At 57.2% G+C, this 15,777-nt stretch overlaps 1 protein-coding gene across 1 annotated transcript in view; it reads left to right on the forward strand.

The window, feature by feature from the left end:
• LOC140901855 (uncharacterized) overlaps positions 1-15,777 on the forward strand; it is a 355,046-nt gene that overhangs the window by 133,237 nt on the left and 206,032 nt on the right. The gene's annotated exons all lie outside the window — the stretch shown is intronic.

Genomic DNA, 15,777 nt, shown 5'->3' on the forward strand with positions numbered 1-15,777 from the left:
GCCCCCCAATCCACCCCCCTGGCCCTGACTGCCCTGGGGTCATGGTCAGAGCCTGATCTCTGTGCCCCCACAGTTAAACCAGAGCAGGCTGCAGGGATGTGGGGCGGCCTGGTGACAAGGGAGGGCACAAGACCTGGGGTCTGCTGCAGGACCCTGCCTCAGTTTCCCCATCTGTACAGTAGGGATATTGACCCTGACCTCCTTTGCAAAGAGTCTGGAGATCTACTGCATATGAGCAAGGGATTATTATTGTTTAGCCGGAGGATCAAAGGGGGAAAGACGCCCTACCATAGGAGCCAACTCTGTGTAATATTTTGTAATTATTGGACTGAAACATTTTACTTTATTACAAAATACTAATCGGAACGTTTCCTTCGAAGGAGGGGGAAATGTTTCATTTTGAATTTATCATTTTGATTCTTGTCATTTCAACTCTTACATTACATTGAAATCTGAATTTTAATATGACAGCTAGATATTACTGTATATTACAGTTTAATCTTCAAAATTATCAGAATGCAACATTTTGTTAATTTAATTACTGTGATATCTGTATTTTAAATTATGAGGAAAGCCCCATTTTGATCATATAGAAACAAATTTCTGTGCCATTCTTGAGACAATCCAACATTATTCAAATGTTTCGCTGCTCCTGCTTTGACATCTTTCAGCATTTCCATTCCAAGAGAATTCTGAAACATCAGCTTTTCGTTGGCATTCGGGCTGACAACAGATTTCGGAAATGTCACGTTTCCCTTGGAGCAGCCATTCGGCTTTCCAAAAAGAAAAGGAGTACTTGTGGCACCTTAGAGACTAACCAATTTATTTAAGCATAAGCTTTCGTGAGCTACAGCTCACTTCATCGGATGCATACTGTGGAAAGTGTAGAAGATCTTTTTATATACACTTGATTATCATACACATTGTAAGGAGAATGATCACTTTATATAAGCTATTACCAGCAGGAGAGTGGGGTGGGAGGAGGCATTGTTTCATGCTTTGTGTGTATATAAAAAGATCTTCTACACTTTCCACAGTATGCATCCGATGAAGTGAGCTGTAGCTCACGAAAGCTTATGCTCAAATAAATTGGTTAGTCTCTAAGGTGCCACAAGTACTCCTTTTCTTTTTGCAAATACAGACTAACACGGCTGTTACTCTGAAACCTGTCATTCTGCTTTCCGTCTTTCCCTGCACATAGAGTTATAGATCCCAAGGCCAGAAGGGTGATCTAGGCTGAGCCCTGTACAGCACAGACCAGGGAACTCCCCCAAAATCATTCCCAGAGCAGATCTTTTAGGAAAAACGTCCAATCTTGGTTTTAAAATTGCCAGTGATGGAGAATCTATGACTGGCACTGGGTGCATGGGGTGGCCCTGTTCCTCTTGCTGTCCTGAAGCCAGCCCTGGTTGGTAGAGGTGCCTGTATCTGGCCCATCCTGCAGCACGGTAACCGACCTGCTCCTGTTGTGCCCCCTTAAAGCCAATTGTGGTGCCGTACATGGGGCCTGCCTCCGTTTCCCCTCACTTGTGAAGCAGACTTTCAGATACCAAAAAGTGACCCCTTTGGAAGGGACCAATGCAAACAAAACTTTCATCCCAATGTCCCTAGGAGGCTGTGACAGGGGGAAGGGGAGACTCTGCAGGCGTGGGGCTGTCAGTTACATTTCCCTGTCCCAGATGGTCCACCCTAAAGCCCCTTCACTCCTGGATCCTGGTGACAGATAAACACCGGCTGGTTTGGCAAAAGCTGTGCTGTGTTTCTTCCAATCCCTGCAGAGTGCGGTGTACTTTCCAGAGGGAAAATCTGCCCCTGCTGAGCACCAGTATGGAATCCACACATATATGCCAGGCTCCAATCTAGAACCCCGTCCCCCTACCGAGTGTGTTACAGCTTCCAGTCTAGAACCCCTCCCCTCCTGAGTGTGTGCTGGGCTCTGATCTAGAACCCCCTCCCCCTACCAAGTGTGTAACAGCTTCCCATCTAGAACCCCGCCCCTCCTGAGTGAGTGTCGGGCTCCGATCTAGAACCCCCTCCCCCTACTGAGTGTGTAATAGCTTCCAGTCTAGAACCCCACCCCTCCTGAGTGTGTGTCAGGCTCTGATCTAGAACCCCGTCCACCTACCGAGTGTGTAACAGCTTCCAGTCTAGAACCCCGCCCCTCCTGAGTGTGAGTGTGTGCCTGGCTCCTTTCTAGAACCCTTTCCCCTACCAAGTGTGTAACAGCTTCCAGTCTAGAACCCTGCCCCTCCTGAGTGTGTGCCAGGCTCTGATCTAGAACCCCATCCACCTACTGAGTGTGTAACAGCTTCCCGTGTAGAACCCCGCCCCTCCTGAGTGTGAGTGTGTGCCGGGCTCCTTTCTAGAACCCCCATCCCATCCCTGCGTATGCTCTAAGCTGCCCGCTAGAACCTCTCCCCAGCCTGGGGTGAGCCTGGAGTGAGGATTCCCAGCTGGAGCAGCTCCATTGACATCAGGGCTGGTTGGCACCCGCTGGGACCTGCCGCATTGACTCCAGCAGCTCGGGGCTGATTGCCACCCTCTGGGACCTGCCTGACATCCCATTTTGTTGCTTGGTGCTGCTGGTGCAGACAGCGGCAACCCGATCTTGCTGAGCGACAGATGGGCGCATTCGGCCTCCTGCCCTGTCCCCAGCTGTCTGTGGCCAGCCCGACAGGGTGGGAGAGAGCTGGACACATGGACAGAGATGGGGGTACTGGACACACGGACAGAGATGTGAGGCCCCAGGATGGTCTGAAGCTTGATGGCCCTTGCTCATGAGGCAGGGAATTGGCAACTTGACCCCGTCACCCCAAGCGTGAGACAAACCAACCCCACCCGGACTGTGCCAACGCTCCAGCCTGGAGTCTGCCCTGGCCCTTGCCACCTCCCGTCCCCCACCCCATCTTCCCCGCCCCATCCCATCCCTCATCTGCCCCAGCCCTCTTGGGACTGGGAGTGGCTGTCTCACTACAAAACCAGTTTTCCGTCTTTTGGTATTGACACCACTTCATCAATTATTGGGAGTGGACCACATCCACCCTGACTGAATTGGCCCTGTCAACACAGGTTCTCCACTTGTGAAGTAACTCCCTTCTCTTCATGTGCCAATACATATCGATGCCTGTATCTGCAATTTCCACTCCATGCATCTGAAGAACTGGGTTTTTTACCCATGAAAGCTTATGCCCAATTAAATCTGTTAGTCTTTAACGTGCCACTGGACTCCTCGTTGTTTTTGTGGATACAGACTAGCATGGCTACCCCCTGATACTTAGAGGATGAAGGTCTACAGGGCTAACTCTGCCCCCACAGGTGACACCTGTGCTCCCCCAAGCCCATGTTGTGTCTGCCCAGAGCAAGATTCCCTCCTGGTACATCATAGCTAAGGTGAAGGGGGGAGGGATAGCTCAGTGGTTTGAGCTTTGGCCTGCTAAACCCAGGGTTGTGAGTTCAATCCTTGAGGGGGCCATTTAGGGATATGGGCCAAAAATTGGGGCTTGGTCCTGCTTTGAGCAGGGGGTTGGACTAGAGACCTCCTGAGGTCCCTTCCAACCCTGATATTCTATGATTCTAAGGGGCACTGGGCAGGGAGCCAGGAGCTCTACTCCCATGTCTGCTGTCTAGTGCACATCATAGACCTTGGTAAATAGCAGGGCCCTGTTTCTCAGTCCTGGCTGGCAGGCAGCTATGAGCCTCCAACCATCTCCAAATCAGCTGCACAAGGCCACTTCAGGCAAAAGTGGGACTAGAACCCAGCTCTCTAGCATGGCAGACCCCAGCCTCAGACCCAGCCTTTCACAGTGAATGTGCCATGTATATGTGCTGTTGTTAGCCTCTTTAACCATAATCACGGTCCCCTCCCACAGTCAGAGGAAGAACCATGGAGCCCCGATCACCAGTATTCTTCAGCTCTCCAGCAAATCGCTGTCTAGCCCAGGGGCCAACTGTGTGTCACGTCCCCCTCTGGGGCTGACTCCGCATAAAAGCTCCGGATTGCTCAAGTGGTAACACTCAGCCTTGTGGAGCTGATGGACCAAAGCTCACACCGGGCTGATGATCCCCGGGGGTACCTGTGGCAGTCTCTGATCTTCTTAAAACCGCCCTCCAAGTTTATTTCATTCTCCCAGGGCACAAACATCCCCTGACCCTGGCTGGAGCCCTGAGAGCCCAGAACCGGTCAGTGACGGCGCCATGTGCGACCCAGCCCAAGTGTCCTGCACTGCAGCCATTTGCTGCTCAGGGTTCGGGGGCAGGGTGGTCCGGAGCCCCATGGGCACTCACTGCCCTTTGCTTTGCCTTCCCTTAGGCCTGGGAGGAGGGCTCACCTCTCAAAGCCTATTGCATTCTGCCGGCAAAGCTGATTCGGCAGCTGCCCAAGGACCAGCTGCAGAACATGCAAAAGGCCATTAATAATCCCGGCGGCCTGTGCAAGCCAGGCCAGGGGAACATCCCGGCTGCCGCGGTGAACGGTCTGCCCAGAGGGGCGGGGGAGCACGCCGAGTGGCGCTGGCTCCAGGGCAGCTGGAAGAGCCCCGTGCGGAAGCTCCTGGCCTGGACCTACAATACCAGCTGCCTGATCTTCTTCACCCTCGACTCGCCCTGCGCAGGGAGGTGCCTGCGGAAGAACAGGCCCCACAGCATCGTAGATATGGTGAGCGACACCTTCCGCCCCCTCGGCAGCAACTCCAAGGCCTTCGTCTTCCGGCAGATCGACCAGGAGGCCGTGACACCCCAAAGCCTGCTGGAGGCCTGGCACCAGCTGCACTACGTGCCCCTGCTGCACTGAGACAACAACAGCTGCTGGGACTGTGGCGGGAACGACGCCAACGCCAGCGCCTGCCTGGAGAGCAGCAGAAAGAACAGGAGGACGTGTGGCACCTTAGAGACTAACCAATTTATTTGAGCATGCTCACTTCATCGGATGCAGGCGATCACGAAAGCTCGTGCTCAAATAAATTGGTTAGTCTCTAAGGTGCCACAAGTCCTCCTGTTCTTTCTGCGAATACAGACTAACACGGCTGCTACTCTGAGACCTGGAGAGGAGGTGAGCCATGGGGCAGCAACTGCACCAACAGGCGGCTTCCCTGCCAGCAGCCTCCATCATGTCACAGAGCAGTGGGGGTGCCAGGGCAGGCAGCGCGGGTGGGGGGGGGATTGCTGGAAGATGGGGTACAGTTGGGTGGGGAGGGCAGGGCAGGGGGCACCATCAGGGGGATGGCAGGGCAGGGGGCACAGTTGAGGGGATGGGAGATGGTGGGGGGCACTGTTGGGAAGATTGGGGATGGCAGGGCAGGGGGCACCACTGAGGGGATGGTGGTGGGGGGGCACCGTCAGGGGGCTGGGGGGATGGCAAGGTAGGGGGAACCATCGGGCATGATGGGGGATGGCAGGGTGGGGGGGGCACTGTCAAGGGGACAGGGGGATGGCAAGGTAGGGGGAACCATCTGGCATGATGGGGGATGGCAGGGTGGGGGGGCACCGTTGGAGAGTTTGGGGTGATCCGGGGTGGAGGTGGCGGCACTTTTCTTCTTACAACCTGTGATTTTGTTGAGTCGAGCCGCGCTGATCCCCCTCCATTCTGATTAACACCAATAAAGTGTCAGAGCATCTTGGGACCTCGCATCTTGGTCCGTGTGTCTCAGCTTTCCAGGGCGCGTGAGGACTCCCAGGCAGTGCCCCCTTCCTCAGCCCAGGCCTGGGCCCCCATTTTTTGCCTGGGGCTCTCCCTGAGCCCAGGCCCCCGAAGCCCGCTGTCATTTATCAGTCGCCAGGATCCAGGACTGAAGGGGGTTGGAGTGGGTCTGGGACAGGGACACGTAAGTGAGATCCCCATGCCAAGCAGTCACACTATTGTTCTAATGCAGGGCTAATGCGGGGCAGGTTGTAAATGCCACCAGAGGTAAGAGCACAGGAAGGACCAGCCTGGGTCACAGCTGGGGCCGGGCCCCCAGGCACCACCCTGTCCTTTGGGGCTGTGACATACCAAAGTACAATCCAGACTAATGAGCAGCTGTGTCACCCCTGCCCTGCACCCTTGGGTGCCTTACAATGCCTTGCTGAAATAGCTCCCACACAGGCCATTCATGAACAGCCTCCAGCATGCAAGCCCCACCTTGAGTGTCTGTGTGTAACTACAGCCTTCCAGCAACACCCTGGCTCTCACCAGCCCTGGTTATACTACAGGGTGACCCCGACGCACCCCCAGTGCCATATTTCCCCCAGAAAGCTATGTCCTGTGCTGGCCAGCCCTCTGCTGGACAGCACAAGTTCTATTCAGCCCATTGTTCCTATCAGAGAATAATATGCACACAACTCGTCACCCCCAGTGGAGTTTCCCAAACACTTCAATTTAAACACACCAGATCAGCTAAAACAATAAAATTTATTAACTACAAAGAGCAAGATGGTAAGTGAGTACAAATCAGACATGGATACAAGAAAACTAAAGATAAGATGTTTACAAATCCCTAACATAACAAACTACATCCGGTTCAAGCAAAGTTTCTCCCCGCATGTGTTCGGCAGTCTTACTGACCCAAACCCCGGTCAGGAGCCCTCTCCCAGAGTCCAACAAATGCTTCCTTTTTCGCTTCCGGTGCCGTGAATGTGATGGGCAGGGAGAGAGAGTGGGGTGCCTTGGGGTGTTTGTCCCTCCTTTTTACACTTTCTGTCCCCCTCTTGAAAAAACATTTACAGCTGGGCACAAGGAGACATAAAATCTGTGGCAGGATGTTCCCTGCTGGGGGGGTTTCACCTGTTTGGCCTGTCTTTCTCTTCCCTTCCTGCTTGTTGACTTTGTTTACTGCTTAAGTGCAAATTGAGCAGCGCACACATTCCTTTGCTGAGGACAGACTTGTTTGCCGATGTCTGCCTGGGACTCTGTGCTCTGGCACATGTGTTAATAACTCCATACAGGTCTAACTTCATATACCGTGTTCCCACATGTATTTTCCCAGGACAATAATGACCAACAACTTATGAATGTTCAAGGGAGTCCTTACAAGCCAGATTTAGGACAAAGATGGTTACAGTAGCATGTAGGGTGTGATTACAGCGGTGTAGTCTGTCACCGGAGCTCCCGGTGCTGCCCAGCGACTGACGGCCTCATAGCAACGGGGCTGAATGTGTGGCTGGGGGGTGGGTTTTGGGGGGTCACACAGCATCAGGGACCCACTGAATGTCTGACACACCTGGGGAGACTGCCAGTCTGTGTGCCCCTTCTGCACCCAAGAGGTGCCCCCCTGGACAATGGGGCTGGATGGGTCATTGCCCCTTGGTAGCTGTGCTGGTGCCTGGACCCTGTGGATGCTCACCCAGGGAAGGGGTTTATAGCCCAGCCCTGCTGAGCCGAATGCTCCACCCCATACCGAGCTGCCAGTGTCCCCGGCCGAGCTTCCCCCACTGGCACAACTGTGGCTTCAGAAATAAACAGCCCCATGCAGCCGTGATGGTGGCAGAAGAGCCGTGGGACTGGCAGCCTCCAGCCCAGTAGAGACCAGCCTCTGGTGGCCTTGTCTGTGGCAGGGAGCGAGGAGTGAGCAAGGGCCTCCCTCCTGAGCTCTTCACCCTTCCTCTGGGGGCAAAGGGACCCCCCGGGCCCCTGGCCCCAGCCATGTGACCCCCTGGGAATCTGGCTGGGATCCAGGTTAGAAGGAGGGAGCAGGGCGGAGCAGGGGTCCCCAGTGGAGCAGGAGGGAGTAGAGCAGCCCAGCAAGGGTGTCTTCGGGGGGGATGTGAGAGTATATCTGTGGCAGGTGGGAGAGAGCGGGGGCAGAGGGGAGAGCAGGAGGATCAGGGAGAGCAAGGGGCATGGACGGTGCACACTCTGCCCTGCAAGGGAAGGTCAAGAGATGCCGGTGTGGTGCTCTGTACCCCTTTATTCACCCGTGCACACTATTACAATAATCTTTGTACAAAGATGCTTTGGGAGGTATCGTGTAGAAATTCATAACCCGCTGGTTAATAGTGTCCTGATAAAATATGTGTGGCCACATTGTATGTGAAGTTATCAGATTGCACCGTATAGTGTGACTGAGACATATTCCAAGACTGGGGAGCGGCCAGACCAGTTCCTCAGGAACAAAGGACAAGCTGACACCTCAGCCAGGTGTAAACAAGGTCAATGTGTCATCACCTACTAAATGGCTCTTCATTGGCAGGAGAAGGGACATGGGCAAAAAATCTCCATCTTAAAAAGAAACACTTGAGGTTCCCATCTGTACAGACGTGGTGTCTCCTAGACCTCAGCTGGAGCTTCTCAAAGAAGGGAAAAAGCTGTAAGAAGGAAGGGTCGAAGCCCCAAATAATTCCTACCTTTCACTCCTCCCATGGCAAGAGGGATTTTGCAGCTAACTGGCTAGCTCGGTGTCCATCAAAGGGAGCTATCCCCCCACTTTATTTATCACAGATGGGTTCATGGATGGACGGATGGATGGATGGATGGGTTCATGGACGGACAGATGGGTTGACGGATGGATGGGTTGACAAACTGATGGGTTCATGGATGGACGGTTGGATGGACGGATAGGTGGATGGATGGGTTGAAGGACAGATGGGTTGACGGAGGAATGGGTTGGTTGTTGATTGATTGCATTGCAGCTTACATTCTCCTCCCACCTTGATGACCTCCACCATGGGCTGTGTTTGGGGCTGGGTTTTTCACTGATGTTAGAGAGAGGTTCCTGTTCTTCTCCTTGCAGCTGTGGCAGCCCTTGTCATTGCACTCATACGGGGGCATGTTACAGAGCGTGCATCACACGCTCCATACAAACTGCTTCGCCCTGTGTCTGTCCTGACCGAACACCTCCTGGAAGGCCAAAGCGTGGCGGTCACTGTCTATGGCACCGAAGATCCTGTCCATGAGTTCCTGGATGCGATGGTCGTCCTTCAGGTCCTTCCAAGGCGTGGGGCACCTGGCACTTGGCCTGGTCCCGGGCCTTGTCCAGGAGGAGGGAGACGGGGCTTACCCCATTCTGGTCCAGCCGGAGCATCAGCCACTCTGAGTGCAGAGAATGTTGGCCACGTTTGTCAGGTTTGGTGGCGACAATGTTTATTCCCCTCGTACAGAAGGTCCATCTCCAGTTTGGACTTCATTGCCTGGAGCCTGGCCATGGGCAGGTGCTTCTGCAACTCACTTGGGCTGGTGCCTTTGCACACGGACTGCAGCAAGGAGATGGCCACCGCATACTGAACGGTGGTGGGGGATGGTGACGGGGCGATACCTGGGGGACAGAGGGGTTGGGAGAGTCTGAGCCCAGGGGTAATCACACACCAAGTGCAGAGCTAATTAACAGGAACTGTACAGACACCTCCATGGACCCCAGACATTCATCCTCCCCCTGCACCCTCAGAAACTCTCCCTTCCAGCTCAGGGTCCCATCTCCCCCTGCACCCCCATAAACTCTCCCTCCCAGCTCAGGCTCCATCGCCCCCCTGCACGCCCAGAATCACTGGTTATGAGGCAGTGGCGCTAGGTAACCCTCTGATTCCAGCAGACACAAGGTGTCCCTGCTGCTCCCTTTGCGGCTAGGGGAGCGGGGCAGGACCGAGACATGCCCCCCTCAGGCTGGTCACTCACTGGTGGACGTGATCCATGATGGCTTTGAATGTGGCTGAGTCGATGCTCCTGGCGGTTTCTGTCCCAAGGCAGAGGAGAAGGGACAGCAGCAGGAGTCCAGCCCTGGGCATCCATCCTGACACCTGCACAGGACCCCACAGGGTCAACAGCCCCGAGCCCGGGGCACAAAGCCAGACCCCCGACCCACATCCCCTTGTGCTACTGACAGGAGAGGGGGCAGGAAAGTGTCCCTGAGCAGAAAGGAGATACCAGGGTTTCCATGGGGCAAGAGACTGTGGGGGGAGGGACTCACTAGGGTTTCCATGGGGCAGGAGCAAGGGGACGGGGGGACTCATGAGGTTTTCCATGGGGCAGGAGAAGGTGGGGGACTCACCAGGGTTTCCATGGGGCAGGAGCAGGAGGTGCCATCACTCACTGACAGAGGATCACACCAGATTCCCAGTGATGGGCTCTCAGCTCTCAGCCCCTCTCTTTATAGACCCATTCTCCCTCCCCCAACCCCAATTCTGGAGAGGGGTGGTGCCCACTGCGGCTGTCCCTGTGCCCAGCCAAGGGGAGGCGGCCCCAGGCGCCACTCGACTGCTTTATTCAATATTGCCTTTAAAGGAAACTCCATTGGGCTGAGCCAGGAGCAATGGAGTACACAGCAGGGACCGCTCCCGCCCCCGCAGAATGACAGGGGGCGCCTTAGCATTATCCCCAGTTGCCAGGCTGTAACTGCTGGGGTGGGACCAGCAGACAGCACCCCACTTAAACATGGGGACAGCTCACTTCTTTCCCAGCAACTGGCTCAGGCTCTCTGCAGACTCCAGCAGCTTCACTGCATCCATCACACACAGGGGAATTGACTAGTCTTGGAAAGATTGTCTCAGCCAACGAACGGGGATGGCAGGTGGCAAGGGCCGGGGTAGATGTGGGATGGGGCGTGGGGGCATGGCGAGGGCCAGGGCAAACGGGGCCTGGGAGATGAGAGGTGGCAAGGGCCAGGGCAGATGGGGGATGGGGCATGGTGAGGACCAGGCAGATGGGGGACAGGAGGTGGTGAGGGCCAGGCAGACTCGTTTGCCCCTGCCAGGTGGTTCTGGTTTGTCTCATGCTGGGGGTGACGGGGTGAAGTTGCTGATTTTCCACCATGTGAGCAAGGGCCACAAAGCTTCAGCGCATCCTGGGGCCTCGCATCTCTGTCCTTGTGTCCGGCACCCACATCTCTGTCCGTGTGTCTGGCTCTCTCGCAGCCTGTCCAGTCGGCCACAGACAGCTGGGGACAGGGCAGGAAGCCGAATATGCCCATCTGTCACTCAGCAAGATCAGGTTGCCACTGTCTGTGCCAGCAGCACTGTGCAATAAAATCGGATGTCGGGCAGGTCCCAGCGGGCGCCAATCGGCCCCGAGCCATTGGAGTGAATGGGGCAGGTCCTAGCGGGTGCCAATTGGCCCTGACATCAGTGGACCTGCTCCAGCTGGGAATCCTCACGCCAAGCTCACCCTGGGCTGGGGACAGGTTCTAGACGGGAACTTAGAGCAAATGCGGAGATGGGGGTTCTCGACTGGAGTCCTATTATCGCTCAGGGTTTGGACAGAGGTTCTAGGCTGAAGCCAGGTGCACATGCCAGGATGGGTGGTGTTCTCGATCTGAGGCTGTTACACATGGGCATGGGCGGGGTTCTAGCACCAAGGCTAACACACACTTGAGAGGGGAGGGAGCTCTAGATGAGAGGCTGTCACACACTCAGGAGGGGGTGAGGTTCTAGATCCAAGGTTGTCACCCACTCGGGGGTTCTAGGTCCAAGGCTGTCTCACACTCGGGGGGCAGGGGTTCTAGATCAGAGGCTGCCACACACTTGGGAGCGGTGGGTGGGTGGGATGCCAGGGTGGAGGTGGTGGGCCCTTTCTTCTTGCAACACTTATCATTTTGCTTAGTCCCTCCCACCCCGTACGATTAAAACCAATAAAGAGTCAGAGCATCCTGGGTCCTCCGGTTTCTGTCCGTGCATCTGGCGCCCTCATCTCTGCCCGTGTGTCTCTCCTTTCCAGGGCATGCAAGGCCTCCCATTCTCCCTGGCAGTGCCCCCTTCATTGGGCCAAGCCTGGGCCCCCTTCTTTTTGCAAGGGTGACCCCCATGGCTCCTCTTCTCCAGAAGGGAACCTCTGGCACCATCCACCCGCCCCGTTCTCTCCAGGGCTCCCCATGAGCCCAGGCACGGATGTCCCCCCTCAGCAGCCAGGTGCCCAAAAGGGACTGGCAGAGACGGAGCACAGCCTTTGCCAAACTAGCCGGCGTTTATCAGTCACCAGGATCCAGGCCGCGCCCTGGGAAGGGGGTTCATAGCCCAGCCCGGCTGAGCGGGACGCTACCACCCCACCCCCCGCCCACCCCGAGCTGCCAACAGCTCCAGCCCAACTTTCCCTGCTACTGCAACTGCAGCTTGAGAAATAAATCGCCCTTGCAGCCATGGTGGTCTTGTCCCTGGCAGGAAGTGCGGGGGCAGGCTGAGGCCTCCCTCCCAATCCCCTCACCCTTCCTCTGGGGGTGAAGGCACCTCCCGGCCCAGCCCTGTGACCCATGGGGAATCTGGCCAGGATCCGGGTTAGAATGAGGAGCAGGGCAAAGCTGGGGTTCTCAGCAGCACAGGAGGGCAGGAGAGGGTGTCTCCAGGGCAGATGTGGATTGGGTGTCTCTGGCGGATGGGGGGGAGCAGGGGTGATGGGAGATTGTCCGACACGCGGGACAGGGGAGCTCAGGATTTGGGGCAAGATCCTTGTCGGGACACAATCCTTGTCCCGTGGGTCACAGATAAGTCCAGTGGGAAGGTCTGGCGGGACTGTGACTGCCCTCAGGGCATATCTGCTACACGGGTGGGTCCCCTGGGGCATACGGCTCCAACCGCCAGTCATCAGCAATGTCGCCTTTCCCCTGCCAGCCACAATCCCAACCCACACTCTGTGCCCGAGCCTCGCCCGCCGGTCACGTTGGGGTTTGGCCTGCTGGTTCAGGTGACCCGAGGCTCATTTCGTCCCATTTGCCTCCTTCAGTCAATCCCTCAGGCCAGTCCCATGCCCCACATCCGGGTTCTAGGAGCTGAAGACACCCGCAACAGAGATCAACCGGGAACCGGGGTCTTGCTCAAACTTCAGCCTCTGTGTTACAGACTAGGCCAGCTGCCCACAGGCTGGCTCCAGCATTTCCTCCTCAGAGGCTCTGGGGTTCCCAGTGTGCTGAGCAGCACGCGGGTGAGGGCTGGTTGGTGGTTTTTTGATGCCCAGAATCGTGCATAGATCTTGAGGGGCCAGCTCTCATGGGGCCCAGTGAGTGAGTCATTGACTGATCTTCCAGAAAGTATCTTCGCTCTCAGCAGTCCACGGCTTCCCGAAAGCTGTGCCCGCATGAGAGTCCTGATCCCAGGGCGGGGGGGTTCCCATGCTGGGGTATCCGCAGGACGTGGGGAAAATTCCTTATGAACTTGCGGTGACAGCTGCAGAATCCCAGAAACGACAGTGATCCCTGTTCTTCAGGGGCTCCCGGTGCTGCCCAGAGAGCAATGGCCCATAGTGAGGGGCTGAAAGCACAGCCGGGGGGGAGGGGGGGTTGGGGGTCACACAGCCATCAGAGGGGTCTGCACACCCCTTCTGTGCCCAAGTGGTGCCCCTGGGGACTATGGGACGGGGCAGGTCTTGCCCCTTGGTGGCTGTGCTGGTGCCTGGGCCCTGCAGGTGCTCTCCCCGGGGAGGGGGTTTATAGCCCAGCCTGGCTGAGCATGACACTCCCCCTTCTCCCCCTACCCCTCCATCGGGCTGGCACCATCATGGCTTGAGAAATAGGTGGCTCCTTGTGGCCTTGATGGTGGAGCAAGAGCCGTGAATCGGCAGCCTCCAGCCCCCACGGGAGCAGTCTCTGGCAGCTTCAACTCCAGCAGGGAGCGGGGAGCAGGCGGAGGCCTCCCTCCTGAGCCCCTCTGGCACCTTCCTCTGGCCCCAGCCCTGTGACTGGAGGCCATTCAGGGTCAGGGCTTGGGAGGGAGGCAGTGAGCCCCTAACAACCAGGGAGCCATCAGGCTGTGTGTCCTATCTGCACCCAACCAGCGCCCCCACCCCAGGGAGATTGCGAGTGGGAGCCGGGTCCCCACTGGGGCCAATGGGGGCGGGGTGGCTTGTGTCACTCAGGGGGCAGGGCTGGGGCCTGTCCTTGTGGGGTGCTTGCTCTGGCAAAGGGGTTCAGACCCCACCCCCGCACCATGCCAGGCACAGGGCGTCCCCGCTGGTCGACCTTCCCCCATTGTCACAAATGCGGCTTGGGAAATAAACGGCTCCTTGCGGTGGTGATGGTGGATCAAGAACTGTGGGGCCGGAAGGCCTCGCTCCTGAGTCTCACACCCATGTCTGGGGGCACACGTCCGTCCCCTCCCCCCCCGCATCCACAGCCTCAGCCCTGGGACCCCTTCCAGGGGAATCCAGCTAGAATGGGCTTTGGCCTGGGTCAGAACTAGGAAACAAGCCAAGCACCTCTCGCACGCCACATACCCAGCATGACCACTGGGAGCACTGCTGCCCCCTCCCCCATTAGCACAAACATTCACACTGCACGTACCAGCATGGCCACTGGGGGCACTGCAGCTCCCCATCAGCACACGCAGCATTCACACTGCAAGTACCAGCATGGCCACTGGGAGGCACTGTAGCTCCCCATCAGCACACGCAGCAATCACACTGCAAGTACCAGCATGGCCACTGGGGGGCACTGCAGCTCCCCATCAGCACACGCAGCATTCACACTGCACGTACCAGCATGGCCACTGGGGGCACTGCAGCTCCCCATCAGCACACACAGCATTCACACTGCACGTACCAGCATGGTCACTGGGGGCACTGCAGCTCCCCATCAGCACACGCAGCATTCACACTGCACGTACCAGCATGGCCACTGGGGGGCACTGCAGCTCCCCATCAGCACACGCAGCAATCACACTGCACATACCAGCATGGCCACTGGGAGGCACTGCAGCTCCCCATCAGCACACACAGCATTCACATTACACGTACCAGCATGGCCACTGGGGGCACTGCAGCTCCCCATCAGCACACGCAGCATTCACACTGCACGTACCAGCATGGCCACTGGGGGGCACTGCAGCTCCCCATCAGCACACGCAGCATTCACACTGCATGTACCCAGCATGGCCACTGGGGGCACTGCAGCTCCCCATCAGCACGTGCAGCATTCACACTGCACGTACCAGCATGGCCACTGGGGGGCACTGCAGCTCCCCATCAGCACACACAGCATTCACACTGCACATACCAGCATAGCCACTGGGGGCACTGCAGCTCCCCATCAGCATGTGCAGCATTCACACTACACGTACCAGCATGGCCACTGGGGGGCACTGCAGCTCCCCATCAGCACACGCAGCATTCACACTGCACGTACCAGCATAGCCACTGGGGGCACTGCAGCTCCCCATCAGCATGTGCAGCATTCACACTACACGTACCAGCATGGCCACTGGGGGGCACTGCAGCTCCCCATCAGCATGTGCAGCATTCACACTGCACGTACCAGCATGGCCACTGGGGGGCACTGCACCCTACATTAGCTGTGGCTGTGTGGATGGCAGTGTTGCATAATTCCCAAATGACTCAGCTGTTCTTTATGTCCTGGGGGCGCCAAGGCCTTTCCTGTCTGTGCCAGGATCGCTCCCCTGCTGCGCCCGGCTCTGGGGTGTGGCGTGCCTGTGCCATGGCCCCACCTGGGATGCAGGGCATGGGGGAGCAGGGCAGAGGGGGTGGCATTGAGCAGCATGGCCATCCTGCCCTGAATCTCGCTGGTTGTGCACAGCTGGGGCTGGTAGGGTATGGGAGGGGTCTGGGTTTGGGGGCTGGTTGTGGGCACCCTGCTGTCCCTGGTGGAGCAGGGGAGGTGACCCCAGGGTCAGAGACGGGGGAGGCAGCAGGTCCCTGGGGAGTGCGGGAGGGAACCCCAGTGCGAGGGGTCCGTGAGCCACCAAATCCCAGCCCACTGGAGCATGCAGCCCCACAGCCGCACATGGCCCTTTCCAGGACCAACCCAGCCCCAGTGAGCTGGGCCGGATCCCCCAGAAATCACCCAGAGCCATCAGGGCCCTATCACACCTCGCTGGAACCTGGCCTTCCCCGCCGCCTAGACCCTCCGGCACACATCAGACAATCTGCTGCACACACAC

This window comes from Lepidochelys kempii, chromosome 23 (assembly GCF_965140285.1).
Source record: "Lepidochelys kempii isolate rLepKem1 chromosome 23, rLepKem1.hap1, whole genome shotgun sequence".
NCBI classification, from domain to species: domain Eukaryota; kingdom Metazoa; phylum Chordata; order Testudines; family Cheloniidae; genus Lepidochelys; species Lepidochelys kempii.